Consider the following 20,386-nt stretch of genomic DNA (forward strand, 5'->3'; position numbering starts at 1 on the left):
ATTACACCACATGAGAGTACAGGACTAAAAACTTCCGAATATAGTGGGGCAAGTACTCCAATGCTATCTATTATATGATCATACTCCACACAATCTAGCCCGGAAGCCTTATTTCTTTTAAGTTTCTTTGCAGCCTTTATAATTTCTCCAGTCGTTATAATCGTCGTTTAAGATTTTTACATCACACACCAGTGTTGCAGTTGCACATTCATCAGTCATCTATTTTGTTTTCATTTAAGTTTTTATAAAAATTATAGAAGGAATTTATATCAGGAGCTTTCGGATTTTTTTATTTCTTGCATCCTGTTAGGATCTGCCAAATACTTTAGACGAGTGGTGAAGGTTTCGGCGAAAAGACTTATTTAAATTGTCTTTATATTTACATATATTCTTATTCATACATTTCTTGTAAGCCGTTGCTTCTTGGTGATATACCAATTTATTGAATACTGTTTTCGATTTTTTAAGACGCCGTTTTGCTTTATAGAATTTCTTACGGGATCGCCTGCATTCTATTCCGAACCATGGTTTATCTTTTTCTCGTTGTCTGAATTTTACACTGGTTTCTCTGTCTCTGAATGTTGCTCATGCAGCGTTTAACAAGCACGTACGCGAATTCATTCACGAGTCGGTTTACATATGACGGGTCGCTATGACCTGTCCGTGCTTTGTGCACGTTTAAAAAAATAAACCGAACTGTACACTGGTCACACTTGACTGGTCTGTCAGACTTTTCAAATATTTTGGCTGAGCAACTTGTGAGTGCTACAGGACTATAATTTGAGCATTCATGTTCATTGCTGACACTGACACCGCATCAGCCCGGCAGTGGACTTGACACAGTTATTTGCGCACCGATTATATAACTCCTACAGACAGGGTGGGGTGGTTGTTTAAAGCGAAACGGACGACCCCGTCTGTTATCTAATAAATGCTGTGCGGCGCCTTTGATCTTGCCTCAAAACATACACCTTATAGTAGTAAACGACGATCAGGATGGCCTGGAAATAAACACAATTCTGTCTGCCCAGTGTATCCACAATTAACTTGAATGCTTCATATCTAAAAATTATATATATAGAAAATAGATATTTGCCCACAGCAAATATTCATTTGCTTAATTGCATCAGTATAGTTTATCAGAACATGTACAATGCTTTCTTACGCTTGGTTAGGCAGACTGAAATTGAACATTAGGATAACGTCAGCAGGGATGAAAGAGGTCATACCAAAGAACTGTAATTACTAGTGGAAAAGTCAGACATTCCGATCAACCACTACAGGGCCCGGCCGGTGTCACGAAATATATTCGCCCCCAGAATAAAATCTCCCCCCCCCCCGGCGAATTTATACCGGTACAGTTCCGCCCCTCTCGAAATAAACTCTACCCCACCCTACGAAATAAAATCTCCCCCCAGAATATTTCCTCCCCCGGTCGTTTTATAAATACTTGCCATGCAGTTGCCAATAGTTTTAATGTTCATTTGTTTATGTGTTTTTTTATTCTTTTTTTTTTATCTCCTTTATTTTTTCTGAATTATACATTTAGTTACTTGTGTGGGGTGTGGGGTGTGTGGTGGGGGGTGTCCCACCTTTCCTTTCGTTTTTCATAATATTATATTTTTAAGTTGTATATAACGTATGAATCCCTTCTCAGATTACTTTATCTCAGTTCTATATGACGTACTATTTTACTTTTCTGTGTCGTTCTTGTTTTCTCTTCAGTGTTAGGTTAAACTGTATCATTTTTACTATTTTGATATTTTGCAATATGTTGTGGTCATCAGTTATGCAAATCAGTTTCGGTGTGTCTTTTTAACAAGATGTTCTTCATTAATATTCACCGCCAGCACCATTGTAACAATTACATGTACACTTTGCTTTGACGATGCCGGTTGATGTTGTTCAATACAGGTGTTTTCGAATCTATTCTTCATGCTAATCATTTCGGGAAGATGATACACATTATCTATATTTTGGGTTACTTTGCTTATAAAGATTATACATGTAAACGTACGCAGTCTTAGTAGATTTTAAAGTAGATTTAATCAGTGCTGAATTAGATAGTTATGATGTTGTATGTTTAACAGAAACCTGGTTGCACCATGATATTCTAGCCCCTGGTATTACACTGATACCATTTTCAAATGGTAGCCTGTATTAAGGAATATATTTTAGATCTTTAATCAGAGTATAACGGCGTGGATATGTTGACAGTTTTTACGTAGTTAGTGTTAAAACCGAATGTTTGCGAGGATTAATAAGATCTCTGAAATCAGTTGCATCAGTAGTTCCGGTGTCACGAAATATATTCGCCCCCAGAATACTCCCCCCCACCCACCCACCCCCCACCCCCCACCCCCACCCCTCCCGGCGAATTTATACCGGTACAGTTCAGCCCCTCTCGAAATAAACTCTCCCCCACCCTACGAAATAAATTCTCGTAGGGATTTTTATAAATACTTGTGTTTGGCTTGTGTTGGGTCCGAAAGTTTATATCTAACATTTTTGAATTGAAGTCAGTGATAAAGTCTTATATCAACATGTGGACAATACTACACCATACATGAACTGTTTCGATTTGCGCGGTTTCACCAACCGTTCAAGATAACTAATACTCTCTGTCAAATGCGTTCAACGTGTAAATGTATTTCATACCTGATATATTGACATGGTCCCAGCTGGCAAACAAGACTTCTAAGAGCTTACTGTTGCGGCATAACTTCATCTATTCATCGGAGGCAACAGATGTTCAGTGATCCATTAATATATTTGTACCGCTATTGTCAACGTTCACGCCAAAAGGAATTCCCTCTATGGTATCATTGATTGACTCAAGGTAGTGGTGAGCTAGAGTCAATTTAACTTAATCTCATGACGATTACCTATACTACTTTCTGTGACGTTCCTTGTAAGAGCTGAACATTTAATATTGGAAAAAGGCTCAGGGTAGATGAAATGGAAATTTGCAATAACATATTGTGTGATGCATAAATTGGGAGCTTATTGCAATTGCAAATATCGTCTTTCTTTTTTGACAATAAATAACAACAAATTCAATCAAACGAGTCACAGCACGACTGTATGTGCTCATATTTCAACGCCATCATCACTGTTCGTGTGATGATTAACCGATCATTATTGACTTATCAACACTGACTATTGGGCAATCTTTTTGTTCCAAAGGGAAATAACTCTCCTTTTGAAATGACATAAGCGACGGTCCAAACTGTCACTTCCGGTCTGGTTCCCGGATCAATGAGCGCTGCGACAACTACACTCTCCAACCCAGAGTTCCATGTGGCCAGTGTCAATAATACCGGTACAGTTCCGCCCCTCTCGAAATAAATTCTCCCCCTCCCTACGAAATAAAATCTCCCCCCAGAATATTTCCTCCCCCGGTCGTTTTATAAATACTTGCCATGCAGTTCAATAGTTACACCATAGAAGAACTAAATCACGTACTAAACAATAGAAAAAAAGGAACAGCCCCTGGCCTAGACCTCACCTCTTACCAAATAATCAAACACTTACCTACCAAACTACTCCAAACTTTACTTAAACTATACAACCTAGTTTACCTAAACGGACAGGTCCCATCCTCATGGAAGGAAGCTCTAGTAATCCCAATACCTAAACCAAATAAACCAGCAGATCAGGCAAACTCCTATAGGCCCATATCCCTAACCTCACATCTCTACAAAATAATGGAACTTATGACTAAAAATAGGCTACAGCACTACCTAGACCAAAACTACATCATAAACCCCGACCAAAGCGGCTTCACTCCTGGCCGATCAACTCTCGATAACCTTGCCCGACTAGAACAGGATATAAAAACAGGACAGCTAAACAAGCAATACACCATAGGCATATTCCTCGACTTCTCTAAAGCTTTCGATATGGTATGGCACCACGGGCTAATACAAAAACTAAAACAAATAGGACTAAAAGGCCAAATAATAAACTTCATCCAAGATTTCCTAAACAATCGCAAAATTACCGTGGGTATAGACCATACGCTATCGGACCAGTGTCCCCTAGAAAATGGCACTCCCCAGGGCAGCATTCTCAGCCCAACCCTCTTCAATATAATGATAAATGATCTATTCGAGGGCTTATCCCCTAAACTAAACACTTCAAAATTCGCGGATGATGGAGCCCTATGGATCCGCACTAAAAGCATTAAAATGGCAGAAAACCTAATCCAAAAATCTCTAAATAAAATACAACAATGGGCAGACAAATGGGGCTTCTCCATTAACTCAGATAAAACAACAGGAATAGTATTCAAACATAAAAACATGAAACCTGCCTACCCAATCCTCCAGCTAAACAACCAAACAATCAAATTCCAAAAACAAACCAAATTCTTAGGACTTATTTTCGATCAACACCTCACCTGGGAGGCTCACGTCCAAAACCTAAAAACTAGATGCAGCAAAGACCTTAACACATTAAGATGTCTCACCGGCTCTAACTGGGGAGCCTCCAAAGATACCCTCCTCTCACTACATACAACACTAATTAGATCAAAACTAGACTACGGCTGCGCCATATACAATACCCTAAACAACTCTCTATCTAAAAAACGTGACTCAATACAATACCAAGCCCTTAAACTAATTACACGCACCCAACATGGCACCTCCTACACCTCACTTCAGGCCTTTACAGGAGAAATGCCACTAAATCTACGCAGGGAACATCTAAGCCTTAATTTCTGGGCCGCGTCCCAAACAAACCCTCTCATCCAAAACCTAATTAACCAAAACATTAGCCCAAGAAACCAAGCTCTAGCTCACCCCAATATCCCAAAGAATAACTAACTACCTCAATGAACACCAAACTCAAAATCTTAAACAAAACTGCAAAAATTCAAATATCTTCACCCCTAAACTCAAAATACCCCAAATAGACACAACGCTAACTAACCAAATAAATAAACAAACCGACCCAAACATAGCTAAAACCACCACACCTTCTTACATACACGAAAATTGGCCAAATTGGTGTCACATATACACTGACGGATCTTCAGACCCGATCTCCAACCACACAGGTTTCGGAGTCCATACCACACAACCAGTTATATCCACACAATCTTACCGACTCCCTAACAACCAATCTATATTCACGGCCGAACTTATGGGCATGGCCTCAGCCCTGCATAACCAACAATCAAAAAACAACAATAAAATCCTAATTCTCACTGACTCGCTTAGTGGGCTGCAAGCCCTCCAAAACAAAAATACAAAAAAACGACCTAAATTAATAAACCAAATACTTAAAAGCTCCAACGACCTAACAAAAGCAGGCAAACAAATAACCTTCTTGTGGATCCTCGCCCACGTAGGAATTTACGGCAACGAAAGCGCCGATAAAGCAGCTAAATTATCTCTCAAAATACCAGAAATAAGCCTAAACCTACCCATCTCAAAATCAGAAATTAAAAGTGTAAACAAACAAAAAATAACCAAAAAATGGCATAATCAATATCAAAACTCAAATAGCCAAATCCAAAAAGTGCTCAGAAAACCACTAGCCAAACCTAAAATCCTACACCCCTCTAAAAAAATTGACAGATTAATTACAAAACTCCAAACAGGACACACGAACCTAAATAACCACCTAAAACAACTTAAAAGACACATCACAGGCAACTGCCCCCACTGCAAACAACCCGAAACCACAGAACACGCACTCATCCACTGCACCCACTACCAAACACACAGAACCACACTACAAACCAACCTCAATCTAAATAAGGTTCCTACTCTAGATGAACTACTAAACCCTCAAAATAAACTAGAAAACTTCAAGGCCCTAGGCGTATTCCTAATCAAAACAGACCTAATTAAGCGCATCTAAAAACTAGTTAATCTACCAATCCAAAATCCAATAAACATACAAACACCCACCTCACCCGGCTCCCTTAGTTCCCTCCTCCACCCACCTCGGCATTTATTCCAAATTTAAAAATCTCAAAAATTCAATACAAGCAACCCCTAAAACCCACTCTTGGGTTGTACACACCACTTTCACCCTTTTCGGAATACACTAAATGGTCCGGCCAGGCCCGTGTGCGAAATACGCTGCAGTCGGAAAGCGCACGTTAAATCTTCTATATCAGTCAGTAGTTGTCTCAGCACTAGACAATCAGCAATCTAAAAAACAACAAAAAATCCTCATCCTAACCGACTACCTCAGTGGACTACAAGCCCTCAAAAACACTAAAAAAACACCCCAAACTAATAAATCAAATACTCAATAGCTCAAAGAACTTAACTAGGGCAGGGAAACAAATAGGGTTCCTTTGGACCCCCGCCCACGTAGGAATCTTTGGAAAAGAAAAGGCAGATAAAGCAGCAAAATTATCCCTTTAACTCCCAGAAATAAGCTTAAACTTACCCAGCTCAAAATCAGAAATCAAAGGTCTCACTGAACAAAAAATCAACAAAAAATGGCAAAATATATACCAAAACTTAAATAGCCAAATCAGGAAAGTACTCAAAAAAAACCCTAAATAAACCAAAAATACTACACCCATCCAAAACAATCGACAGAATTATTACTAAACTACAAACAGGCGGCACCAAACTAAATAATCACCGTAAAATAGCTAATCTACACAAAACAGGAAACTGCCCACATTGCAAACAACAAGAAACACCAGAACACGTACTCATTCACTGCACACACCACCAAACACACCGAACAACACTACAGACCACCCTAAATCTTAAAACTGAACTTACACTAGAATCAATCCTAAATCCATAAAATAAATTAGAAAAATTCAAAGTCTTAGGTTTATACCTAATTAAAACAGGACTAATAAGTCGCATTTAAACCCCAAATAAAATAATAAAACCAAAACCACCCAACACACAGCTCCCTTAGTTCGTCCCCCACCCACTCTTGGCATTCTTTTCAAATCTCAAAATTTCAAAATTACTGTATAAGCAACCCCTAAAGCCCCTAATTCATAGTCTTTTTATTGTTCAAATTACTGATAAAACATATTTTAACTTGTTCCTTCTAACCATATTTCCAAACATTTCCAAACAATTCCAAACCATTCCAAGTCATTCCAAACATTTCCAGTGTTGGAAATATGTTTGGAAATGTTGCCATTCCAATTTTGGATTTTTTGGAAAGATCGATCTTTCCAAGCTTTGGAAAGTTTGGAATGAGCGATCTTTCCAAAGCATTCCAACGTTCATTCCAAATTGGAATGGACGCTATTTGGTCTTGTGAATGTGACTCACTGTCTTATTTCATATACTCCCTGTACTCTGTGAGAATGATTAATAGCCTCAACATATTTTTCCAGATGTGAAGAATCAAGAACAGCTTTAATTACAGGGAAGTTTTGCATCAGAGATCATCGTGAAGTGGAAGAAAAGACATTTTAAGGGTATGAACATTTTCACTTGAACTAGTTGAACAATAACCATGATGACAACTTTATCATGGGGGAATTTTTGGTGGTGGGGTAGCCTAGCGGTTGAAGCGTTCACTCTTCGTGCTGAAGACCCAGGTTTGATTCCTGCCACATAGCTGCGATATTGCTGAGTGTGGCGTTAAACATCAAACAAAGCTAACAGCCGCATACTTACTCACGTGGGGATTCCAGGTTGAAGTTAGTCCCCATCAACATGATCAACCTATGCTAGTTGTGAGAGATAACTTAATGGATCGGGTGATCAGGCTCCCTGACTTGGTTGATCCCTGTCATTGTATCCCAATTGTGTGGATCGATGCTCATGATGTCAATCACTGGATAGACTGGTCCAGACTTGATTATTTACAGACCGCCGTCATATAGCTGGAATATGGCTGAGTGCAGAGTTAAACAACAAACACCAACATGATTCTACAACCTGCTCTTGTGCATACCATTTTGAAGATCCTACACATAACTTCTTTTCGGGTCTTAACTATTGCAATATGTTCTACTACATGTGTTTTAAACATATATTTTTTTTATAGTGAACTGGATTTGCAAACAAGCCGATGGCTTATCTAAATGATGCTGAAATACAAAATAAGTATTAATAAAATACTAATTCTATACTATTGCAAACTATCAGTTGAGCAATAATGTAATCATCTGATTATAAGTAGATAATGAAGGAGAAGTCCATATTGATTAAATCTACCAGATTCTGAGATAAATGCACGTATTGATTGATTTATTTCAATGTTTTCCTGTACATAATTTTCAACAATTCCATATAAAGCTTTCTTATATCATATCCATGCTGTATAATAATACCTATTATTTCTAATAATAGCATAATTTGGACACACAAATAAGTAATGAATGGTATTTTTATAACAGGTCCCACACATGCGGGATAGGTCATTTGACATGAATCAGTTTTATGTGAATTTAAATCACTACAAGCTGATCTGAGTCATGAAAGGATATGCCTTCGATTCTGTGAAAATGGAAATGCTAAAACATCTCCCAATATTAACCATGCTATTACAGAATCTGTTCACTTGTTTTTGTATGTAAAATATTTTTGAACGATTACATCCATCTAATGATTGTTTGTATGTGTGATATGCCAGTAGAGGTATATGTGTACAAGCATGTGCATACACATAAAAAAAATTATGTTTGTTTGGCTAGGTACCAGTATATGAATAGGTTGTTTAGTGCGACTTGTATATTAGCATCATCATAGTTTCAACAGACAGTTTATGTATATCAAATGTTAAATGTCTTTGTAGGGAGAATTGCATATCAAAACTGTCATTATTTTATTACTTATGAGTAGAACTTTTTAAGTATCTGGCATGATACATTTCCTTGGTCCACAGCCACATGTTACCAGTAAACTGACTTGATAAGTAGCATAACAGTCAGTGTGGTTGGAAACTAATTAAGCCGTCACTACTCAATTAAGTAATTAACAGACAATTGCAAGTGATAATACCCACCTGACACTAATTGCCCTGTTAATCCCTAATCCACCATGAGTTGACATTGAGCTCATCTTGCTAATGAGCTGTTGTGAACGTAACGAGATGATAAACATCAAAGGTGGGGCAGGCTTTGATCAAGTGTCCTGTAGAAGAGATTATGTCTCTTGTTTAATGTTTATTTAGGATTAGCTACATCCCTTGATGCGACCAAGACCATACTTGAGGTTATCAGACAGTTTGTCTGGATACAGCCTGATGTCTCAACTGTACTTATTGGATTCTGCCTTGTAGCAAACTATGTGTGTGACAAGGACTTTGACCACTCTGTGCAGATGCATAACAATGCATAATGAACTTGGGGTATGATTCAATTATGTCACACAAGTCAAAGATAGGTTCCACTGTATTTAGAAACAGACGATAGATGCAATACTGTGTAACTTTATAACAATCAAATGATTTACAATTACCCTTGAAAAGTTCCAAAACCAAATAGAACTACTTAAATTATGATTACACTTGACCAATATATTCGGCAGTTTTTGCCGTTATTGTTAATCTGAATTAAAGATAGGATAAATGATAAAAATATGATAATGCATATCACACACAAGTGTGTATTTTACGCAAATAAATAAGTCTTGTATACATTGATTAATTGGAAAGGGTCCCAATTGGGATTGTTCACTAGCCAATATATTAGCAAATATTCCCATGGGCGCTTATTAGAGCGAGGCGCTTATTACGTCAAATACTTTAGTTCTGTTTTTATGTATAAGAACCTATTTTATGCAATTTGCATAGCCTTGTTTACCTTTCCTTATGTTTTGATGTAATGCAAACATTTGAGAAAAATTCAGGTGAGCCTGCCTTATGGCACTACAGGAATTGTTTTCAGAAGATCAATTACAATTTTGTATTTTCTGTACAATTTACTGTTTGCTATGGCTTTTTTACATTGGTTAACATGGTTTGGTTAACAGTTGCTTGATAAATTGTCATTACCTTACTCATTGAGAAACCAAATTTTTACCCTTTGTCAATATATGTGTGTTTCTTATATTTTTAATAACAAGCTTTTAAAGATGTTATAAATTGTTTCAGGCACCTGGATTTCACAATGACACCAGATCAGACAAGTCATACAAAGGACTCTCCGGATGATGAATAATCCTCCCCAGAACAACTAACAGGTTCACCTCAGAAAGTGATGATTCTGAATGAATAATGCCACATCAGTGTGATTCTGTAGGCTGTTTATGTGGTGTACACTGACGCTGACTATACAAATCTGAATGACTTTTGTGGTTTACTGCACAAACATAATTGACTTTAGATATTCTTCTACCTTGAAATTCTTCTGAGATTTGACTAATTTGTTTATTTAGAAAATGGCATTGAAGCATCTGTTTCTGTTTTTGAATGTTCTTGCAAACACCTCTGGTTACTGAACCAATGAAATGTCATAAAATCAATAAATATGATTTTTTATCTTAACAATTTTTTTGTTTTGCTTCTTTAAAGAAATATGATATTGATCATTCATAACATAGGTGCTAATATATATCAAATATACTAATGCCCTAATGTTTTCCTACAATTAATTCAGCTCACTGAACGAAGTTTTTAGTTCCATGTCAGTAGAAAAGTTACATTGATATTTTTATGTACCAGTACTTTATTAGGTGTTTTCTGTGGATGCCATTAGTCTTATGCACCCATTTGGGTTAATGATATTCTGTTTCGAACTTCAATGAAACTCGTCTGTCAAGATGTAACAAGTATTGATACAGTTCCAAAATAAACTTTTAATCTCACCAGGAACAAAGGCCCAAGTGAGTACATAGCCAATGACTTTCATTTTTTTTGTCAGAGTGAGTATGGTGTTGTGCCACTTTATGAGCAAAATTCAAACAATATTATGATGGGTGACACCAAGCAATGTACCGATGTGGTGAATCGAATGCTTCAACCACTAAGCTAAAACAAACTGGGAATATGAAGATGATATGTAAGGATACCATCATACCAGGACTGAATGCTTTTCATTTAATACGCTGAACATCTAAATTGAAATATATATGAACTTGAAAAATGTTTTCACCAAAAGTACATGCCCATAGATCTCAACTTCAAGGGGATATTTACAACTAAAATAGCACAGAATATTACTACAGCTATCTGCTATGCCCAGGCTAACATTATTTACTAGGAGAAAGACATCTCGAAAAATTGCATCCGGATACCTGCCGGATACCTGCCGGATACCTTCAGCAATGTTCAATTTTCATGGTTAGTTTCCAATATATTTTTAGGTGTTTCACACTTAATTGAACAAAATGCACCCCCCAAATTGTGACATGTTTTTGGAAACTCAGAATGAGGTATCCGGTGCCGGATCCCTGGACACCCAGATTGAGGTATCCGGTGAGGTATCCGGTGCCGGATACCCGGATTCCAGGTGACATACTTTCCGGTGAGGTGTCCATGCCGGATACCACAGATCTGGTATCCGGCAAGGTATCTGCCACCGGATACCCGGACGCGTTTTGGGTAAGTGTCCGGTGGTATCCGGCAGGTATCCGGATACCGGAAACTGCATTTTTTTTGCTGTGATGGGCGACGCTTCGTGGATCAATGCCCATGTATCGCCATCACTCCGTGGAAAAGTGAGATCACTCGAAAGAAAGAATGAACCATAAAATACGTACATCTGAAAATATAAATGGATGCTAGAAAGTCCCACTAACAAAAGGTACAACTACTGACTGTCTATGTTTTGAACGCGACAGGCATCACCTTCTGAAGCGAGACTTCTCTCTAAAGTGCATGTCAGTGTAAGCCTCTATAACCTACAAAATCATTATCGATTATGGTCGAGTGTATGACTATTGAAATCATTACGCTCCAAGTAGGTAGACAGTTTTGGATAGGTTTTTTCGCAAACATTCCTACACGCATAGTTGCATGATCGACCGTTTGTCCGACTGGTAGATCGTAGTGTGAGGGTGACACAATATCAGTATCACACAGGGCAGATAAACTGCAATGGAAGCGTCGCTCAGTATCCATCTCATCCAAAACAATCGCAAACATTTAGCGTGCATATCTTGTCATAGCTACTTACCAGGTTGACTCCCTGATGCAGGAGTAGTGTCTTGTTTCTGGACACATCTCTGTTGCGACTCACAGGAGATGACATAACCAGGATTCTTGCCTAGCGACTTCCACCAAGTCAAGACTGACAGGATGGCGTGACTCTCACCCACCTCATAGCTGACGACTTGCTCTGCACAGTGAAAGAGTGAAAAAACATAGTTCCCTCCAAACGGTCCGTCGGTCCGTTGGTCGGTGGATCGGTGGGTCGATGGGTCAGTGGGCCGACCGGTCAGTCGGTCGGTCAATCAATCGGTCGGACTTTCAATGCTCAAGCCTGGACCAAACAAACCATGGATTGTAAGCATGAGCCCTGATGAACGACAGGTTTCGATCCGTGTTTATTCTCACAAAAATGGAAGTATCCTGAGGACCAATTCGACCTCGGAATTACCGTGGAGACCATGTACCATGTTTGTCAAAAGCCCCTACTACATCATGTGCATGGGAGCTTATGATGTCTGAACAGATGAGTGTCATTCACTCCCCATAACATACAGAACCAGTTCTATCAACTACTCTGTGCCATCCTGATTCGACGACTGAAGTCGTTGTGATATAGTTGTACTTACATAGCCCATATCAACCATAGTGGGGTCTCGGTTTGAGATGGGTTTGGTATGAAAAATGCCATGTTGCCATATAATAACATATTATATTAACATCAGCAAAACAGCGGCAACAACACAGCGGCAGCAAAACAGCGGCAGCATAACTAGTATCAAACCTATTGATCTTAACGATTGTACCTGTTCTATTTTATGGTGCTGGCATTTGGGGTTTGAATAAGTATAAGGAAGTAGAAATAATTCAAAATAAGGCTTGTCGTTTGTTTCTAGGCGTAAGAAAAAATGCCCCAGTTACTGCTATGAGGGGGGACATGGGCTGGTGTTCTGTGAAAGTGTCACAGCACGTTGAATGCTTTAGATTATATTTTAGAATTCAGAATATGCAGGCCCATCATCTCCCTCTTATCATTCATAATTGCTCCAAAATCCGATCACAATCCTGGGATAAAAAAATCGTAAACATTTTAGCTCACTATAATTTGTCAAATTTACCTTATTGTGGATACAGCATTAAACAGTGTGTTGACCGTGTAAAGTGTTTCTTAACTGCTGAAGATTGTGATATGTGGTATACTGCGCTATGGAATGACAAGAATAATCCAAATGGCAATAAATTACGCACATACAGAATGTACAAATCATCACCTACTGCTGAGCCTTATTTATGTCATGTACGTTTTAGAGATCATCGAAGACTTTTAGCATCCTTTCGATGTGGTATTTTACCTTTACATGTTGAGACCGGCCGCTACGCCAAGCCACCTACCCCACTGTTGGATAGGACTTGTAAATATTGTCACGCCAATCCTACTAATGATCATGTAAATTATGTTGAAGATGAATGTCACTTTTTAATAGAATGTCCATTTTATGATGATTTAAGATACAACTTAGCTAAAGAAGCAACTTCTGTAGATAAAACATTTCATTATATGAGTAGTTTAGAAAAGTTTATTTTTATTATGAACGAAGAATCGCTCCAATGTATTTTAGCCAAATCAATTTACAACATGGTTAAAAGAAGGCAATTTCATTTTAAGCCAAGTATGTATGTATGACTTGTATGTATGTATGTATGTATGTATGTATGTATGTATGTATGTATGACGTGGTGTGTGGGCGGCGCAACGCTGTGGGGGGAGTTAAGGGGGAGCGCACTGTTTAACTAAGGACTTTCGAAGTCAGTTGCCCTGTATCCTGGCATACTGGTGCGCTCTTCACTGAAACCGCCCACGGCCGTGCTCCGCGCCTGCATCACGAGGTATGTATGTTTTATTCTGTTTCAACTGAATAGTTTTATGATTGATATGTTTTATAGTGTCTCGTAGGTCATATTTGGCCGGATGTTATATTTTACTGTTTTGTATATATCGTATTACGAAGTGTATATAACATGTGACACTTTAATAAACAATATTCTCTCTCTCTCTCTCATTGTAACCACCCTGCATAAACACTCACTAGTAAATTTAGGTCAGGTCGCCTCGGCTGTTGACAGATTGAGTCATTACGTCACACTGCAATAGGACGATCTGCGCAGTCGGTCGTGACACAGGCGAGTAACAATCCCACTAAATAGATTCAGACGGAGATTCGTCTACACTACTTTGAACAGAACTCAAGTACCTCTGAGACTCTGAGGGGACATTTTTCCCAATCTGGTAAGATCATTGCGTATATTTGCTTTCTAGACTCGTTATTTTACAAGCCAATGTCACCTGCCCACCCATTTATTCACGTGATATGGTACGTGATTTCAGAATCTTCAGCACCTCGGAGAGGCAAAGAACAAAAACTTCCGGATAGAGTAAGCGTAAGATATTTATACCAGCCCGGTGAACTCGAAGGAGGCCTACGTCGTGCAACCGATCCGATTTGGTCTCTTAAGACATATAACATTAGTCGATTGGTTATGAAAGAAGGAGAGCCTATTCTTTATTTTCTTAAACATGGACCGGGCAGGCCATTTGTACGAGAAGAGTTGCTCATAGTCCCCGACGATACAGTATCACCACCATTACTATAAGCATAGGTAGTTACACCATCATTATCAATCCATCTCTTTGTATCTATGGGGGATAATGATGTCTTGTTCATTCTTAATCCACATGTCCTATGATTGTAATTTCTTAAAGAGTTCATCTCGTGTTTGAACGTTCTACCGTTGAATAATGATTCTTTATACTGTTCGTGTTTGACATGCTTTTTTACCACATACTTCTTAACACCCTTAGCTTTTCTTATCTCCCCATTATCGGACTTCTTTATAGAATACATCTTAGGTCTTAATCCGACATACTCTGCTATAGGAGTCCCAGCACATTCATCCTTCATCTTACCTAACACCTTTTTATTTACTACGCTGTGCAGTGGATTATCTTTTGGGTAAATGCTCGTGTCGTACATATCTATTTTTCCTGCCATACACATCCTCGGTTTGTATGTCCATCAACAAAGAATCTGTGTCGGTATATAACACCTCGCATCTATCGCCGTATTGCTTCTTAAGTTCGTTGTAATAACAGTCATACATTAAGTGTTTTGACAAGTCGAGAATATTCATACCAACGTACACCAGTCTGTTGAATTTTATATTACTCTTCTGCATATGCAACGCGGCTAAGTCGTTATCAAATATCTTGCTTCTGTTAAAACCCGGACTGGCTATAAGTTTCCTTAGTCTTTCTTCTTCATTAGATCTGACTAATTTAACATCAACATGCTTCCTTAGATTCTCCATAGTATTACCAAAATTTAATACTGAGTTATTCATGAACTTATATAGATTTTTTCGAAATCGCTGGTGGCTATCTTTCCTTAATCTGTGTTCATCCTTATATAGGGCTGCATCCAAGGGCTTTGATCAAACTTTAGAACTCTGTGTATTATTTTATTTAGTTTCATACCTAACGATAGATATAACTGGAGATTTCTGTAGTGAACTATATATTTTGTCTTATCCATCAAATTTGGTACGAGTTTTTCTACGTTAGCTAACCTTCTATTACCCATTAAGGAGTGTTGATATCACCAATATCACAAATTGATAAGGTGGAAAAGCAAAATAATTTAGCTATAAATATTTTCGGACATTCGTCTAAAGGAATTGTTGTTCACAGGATAAGCTCCGCTCCAGAACATATTCCAAGAATCAATTCATTTCTGATCGAAAAAGATGGAAAATATCATTTTACGTGGATAAAGAGTTTAAACAGGCTATTATATGATCAACTAAATATAAGGGAAAGAAATATTTCTGTGAAAGATGCCTGCATGGGTACAGCAGACAAGATCTATTGGAAGCGCATAAAGAAGACTGTAGAGGTGTTGGACAGAATGCTATCAGGACAGCACATAGTGGTAGTGGTTGTTGTCTAGACGCCCCGGAGCACCCAGCCTAACCCTAGCTAGGCTAGGTGTAAGACCTTTCTTTTCTCCTCTTTTCTCAATTTCTCTGGACCAAGGCTTATATAGCCAAGGTCCCCTGACATTTAGTAAGTAATAAATATAAATGTAAACAGTAAATCATCAGTGACATACTTACACATCCTGTTCAGGATGGCAGACAGTCTATGTACACAAAAATGGGGATTAACAAATAGGATTAGCATCTTATAAATAACAGCAATTAAGTGTTTCAAGGCATATAGATGTCATGGCTCCAGGGTAATGAGCCTTTGCAATCAAATATTCTTCAGACAATGGATGTCGTAAATCAGTCGCTATGCGTTTACCAACATGTTACCGTCTGTAACTGGAGTAGTCATGCTTCTTATAGCATTATATGGGGGCTAACCTCTAATTGAACTTGTTGTTGTGACATCGGGGGTGACGTTTTCTCTTCTCCGGTCTTATAAAACAACCATACAGCCGCTATAGCAACACCTCCTACTAGTGCCCAAGTTTTAATCGGATCAATATATGGATTATTATGCATTAGTTTCGATTTCCTCGCGAGTCCGCCCATTCTTCCAGCCGCGATTTTTGGGTTTTTTTCCGCGTCGCTCTGGCCTGTTTTTGTATTTCCTCATTCACTATCTGTTGTGGTGCAATCGGGGTTATTTCCTCGTTCAATCTGTTGAGTCTCCATTATTATTAAGTGGGGATGTATGTTTAAATTGACAATACCTAGCCGCTATTAAAGCTGTGGTGAGTGGAGCTAAGAACATTCTGTAGCTATGATGAAACTCACAGCTTACTGAGCTTAAAGCGTGTTTGATGAATGGGTATTTCTCGAGAGACTCGCATAAATACATGCGATGTTCTGCCGGGATAGGGAGAAACGTACCAGCTACGACTGTGTATAGTTGTAATATAGCCGACCCTATTGTTTTAGTCATGGTAGCTCCCAGTCTAGACTCGTAACGCACGTACAGTTTTTTTAATTTCTTCATCGGTCATGTTATCAATGTTATCAATTCGGTCAAAATATCAAAATATTGGGAACATTTTCCACAGGCTACCAAAGCGGCGAGTCTTTCTCTATGTTTATCTGAAGATTTATCTACATGTTGTTCTGGCTCATCTTTGAGCATTTGTTCGATGAGTTCGTCACATTCCATAATGTAATACCTAAGGAGATATTTAAGTCTAACATAATAAAATATGACATATCCAATACAACCCGTAATAATAAACTATTGCGAAAGAATGAGGATTTCAAGCCACATTTAAATTTATCGTATTTTTGCTATATTTTTCCTATAATATTGCCACATTTTGCCATAAGTTTGCCACATTTTTGTTATAATTTTGCTTAGCAGTTGCTGTATTTACTATAATTTTGCTATATTTTGTTAAGCAATTGCATAAGCAGCTGGTTGATCAGTTTTTAATACGAGTTTACAATGCTTCGTTGAAGCTAACAATTTTCTGACTTTATCTCGTTCGAGCTTGGTATAAAGAACATCATTTTTCGCGTAAACCTTCCTCGAATGAATCTCGGTCTTTACAATGAAACAGGGCTACCCACTTGATCTGCCCTCTGAGATCTTTCAGGACAGAGTTGTATTTTTGAGGAAGTACCCAAACGCTTTGTTGAGTATGCCATCCGGAGAATGCTAAATATGAAAGCATATCTTTCTTTTTGGTTAGTTCTTTACTCGCGCTGCAGTCGTCTATTACAAAAAGGGTTGATTCTCCTTTGTATTTTTCGTGACATACTCGTTAACAGTCTTGTAAACGATCGCCGGGTTAACTTTGTGTATCCCATTGTCATTCATTACACAATCTCTCGATAGGTATGTTTTATTAACGCTTATAGTCGGGCACAGAATAATAATATGGGCGAAAACGTCCCGATAATGACTTTGTAAAATATCTAGAATAAAAGCTGTTTTTCCACAACCCGTTTGCCCGCATATGATAGCGCAGTGCGGTTCTTTAGGTAAAACATTATTAATAGATTGCTTGCACGAATCTTCCATTCTCTATATTAAATTGCGCATCCATTATCATGTACAAATATATGTTTAATTTACCAGCTGATTCCTGGAGCTTCGTTATCTGTATAGTGACACCCTCGCTGGCATTTTCTATTCTCCTCCCACTGTCGTGAGGTTGGACATCGTCCGTTGTTCGCATGTCGAGCCATAGCGCGTACTTCGTTGTGAGGTATTCACCCATCGATACACTCCCGAGAGATCTTTCACGACCGCGTTAACTTCTTGGTTTTGTTTTATAGAAGGAAGTTTTTTAATCTCATCCCACTGTTGATAGGCTAGCATTCCTTGACTATATAGTTGGTTAGGGACGCCCTCGGTAGTCAATTCTACTTTTGTAATCTTGGGATTGTAGAACTTCTCGGTATTTCTCTTAAACGCATCGGGGGAGGGGGGGGGGGGGGTCCTCGAACAACATTAAAATACCCTTCAACGACCTCGTGGGGACGTTTTGATTGATATTCCACGTCGTACGCGATCGTACAAAATGGCTAAACTACCTGTATACTGGTTACGAATTTGTCTGGCTAATTCGGGATCTGTTATCATATCATACTCCAGCAAGATATTGTCAATGGAATAGCTAGCCGTTTCACCCCAGTGACTTAGATTACTCTACCGTAGTCATTAAAAGTGAGTTCGTATTCTAACCTATCGCCTAGTGATGCTTGATAAAAGGGCATGTGGGAATCTAGTAATTCAAAGTCTAGCAGAATATAGAATCAGTTACCTAATGCGTTGGCAACGGCCTGATCTTTTACAATGGTACTATCACCACTAGAAGCATCTACACGCAGTCTCAATGTGTTCCGATTACAAATACCTTGGTATTGTAAGTTTTCCCGCTCTTTATCCGTTCTCCAGAGATCCATGTAACAATTGTATTCATCGCTATCATCGATACTCAAAACTTCATTACCGCTAATTTTAATCGCGACTTTCTTAACGATAGCACGACCTATGTTCTGAACGGGCTCCCCGTTAACGTCAGCAGAAGTCAAAATAATCGTAAATGCTAGTCGGTCAGTTCCCGGAACTAAGACATCCTGTGCGCCGAGATTAGGAAAGCGAACCATAAGCGTTTGATTCTGATCAATTGTACTAGGGTTATTATTTATAGTTACAGACTGACGAATTGCTTTGACCCCTAATGGATCTCGAAGTCTATGTTGTGGGTTTAACTTGCGTTCGTATTGCGAAGACATTGTTATATTGAAATTATGTAACCTTATGTTTAATATAAAAATGGATGATTTTAATCTAGATGATTTTCATAACCATGGTACAATCGAAGCGGGTACTGATGAAACCAGCTTTGGTGGCATGAATCTTAACGATGAACTTTTACAATCAACCGTTAATGATTATTACGATACCTTTAAAGACGTTAGTCCTATTGGCCTTGACTATTCAAAGTTTGAATTAGATAGTAAAGGAATATTGCGACTGCGTGGTAAACCTGATATTGATCTTATGAATTATCGTACTCGTAAGCCTAGCCTTGCCTACGATAGCCGCTAAACACGGTGTCAAGATTGTTCGTAATGAATTAGGTTTTGTAGACTACTCTCGATGAGAAAAACTTTCCGCGAAGACTACTAAGGTTCTTCGGACTGTGCGTGATGAACTCGGTACCATAGATAATTTGGAAGAAAGCTCGAAGGTGGCCTCGGACGGACTCGGAGAAATCTTGGATAACTATTACAATAGTTCCACGTTACAGGTACCATCCTCGGAGTTCAGTATTAGGGAATTACGAGCTCTTGACAAGGCAATGCAAACAATGCGGGGAGAACTCATCAATAATATAGCCAAGCTATCCGAACTCTATAAGCATATTGCTCATGAGAAAAAAGCATTTAAAAGCATTAGGTTCAGCACTTGGAAAACTCGCTGGGAAAGCCGCGTCTGAACTTCCCGGTATAATAGGGAGTATTGTTTCCTGTCTGTTGAATTTATTAGCTAAGACCACCACTGGGCTGTTGTACGTATCCGCTAAGAACTATTTAACCAAATCAGTTCGCTAAGAACTATTTAACCAAACCATGAGTAAACCTGCCGCAACTCCACCCACTACAAGCATTGTTTTTTCATCGATATGTTGTTGATTTTTAGCCGCAACTTGCGGTGGCACTTGTGGTTGTGCGTCAGTAGATATCTGTTTCGGTGACTGTGGCTTGACTATTCCCGTTTCGCCTGTGTTTGTTTGCGTTATTAATTCGGCGTTAATATCTGAATTTATACCTGTTTTTTGTTGATCGGTAGCAATCACAATTTTAT

At 38.6% G+C, this 20,386-nt stretch overlaps 1 long non-coding RNA gene across 1 annotated transcript in view; it reads left to right on the forward strand.

The window, feature by feature from the left end:
* The first annotated feature begins 14,145 nt into the window (after positions 1–14,145).
* Positions 14,146–20,386, forward strand: part of LOC125381024 — a 29,765-nt gene continuing 23,524 nt past the window's right edge. Inside the window, exon 1 of the long non-coding RNA XR_007221642.1 lies at positions 14,146–14,326. This is a non-coding gene — a long non-coding RNA (uncharacterized LOC125381024). The remainder of the gene's footprint in view (positions 14,327–20,386) is intronic.

This window comes from Haliotis rufescens, unplaced genomic scaffold (assembly GCF_023055435.1).
Source record: "Haliotis rufescens isolate VD_foot unplaced genomic scaffold, xgHalRufe1.0.p SCAF_16, whole genome shotgun sequence".
Lineage (NCBI taxonomy): Eukaryota > Metazoa > Mollusca > Gastropoda > Lepetellida > Haliotidae > Haliotis > Haliotis rufescens.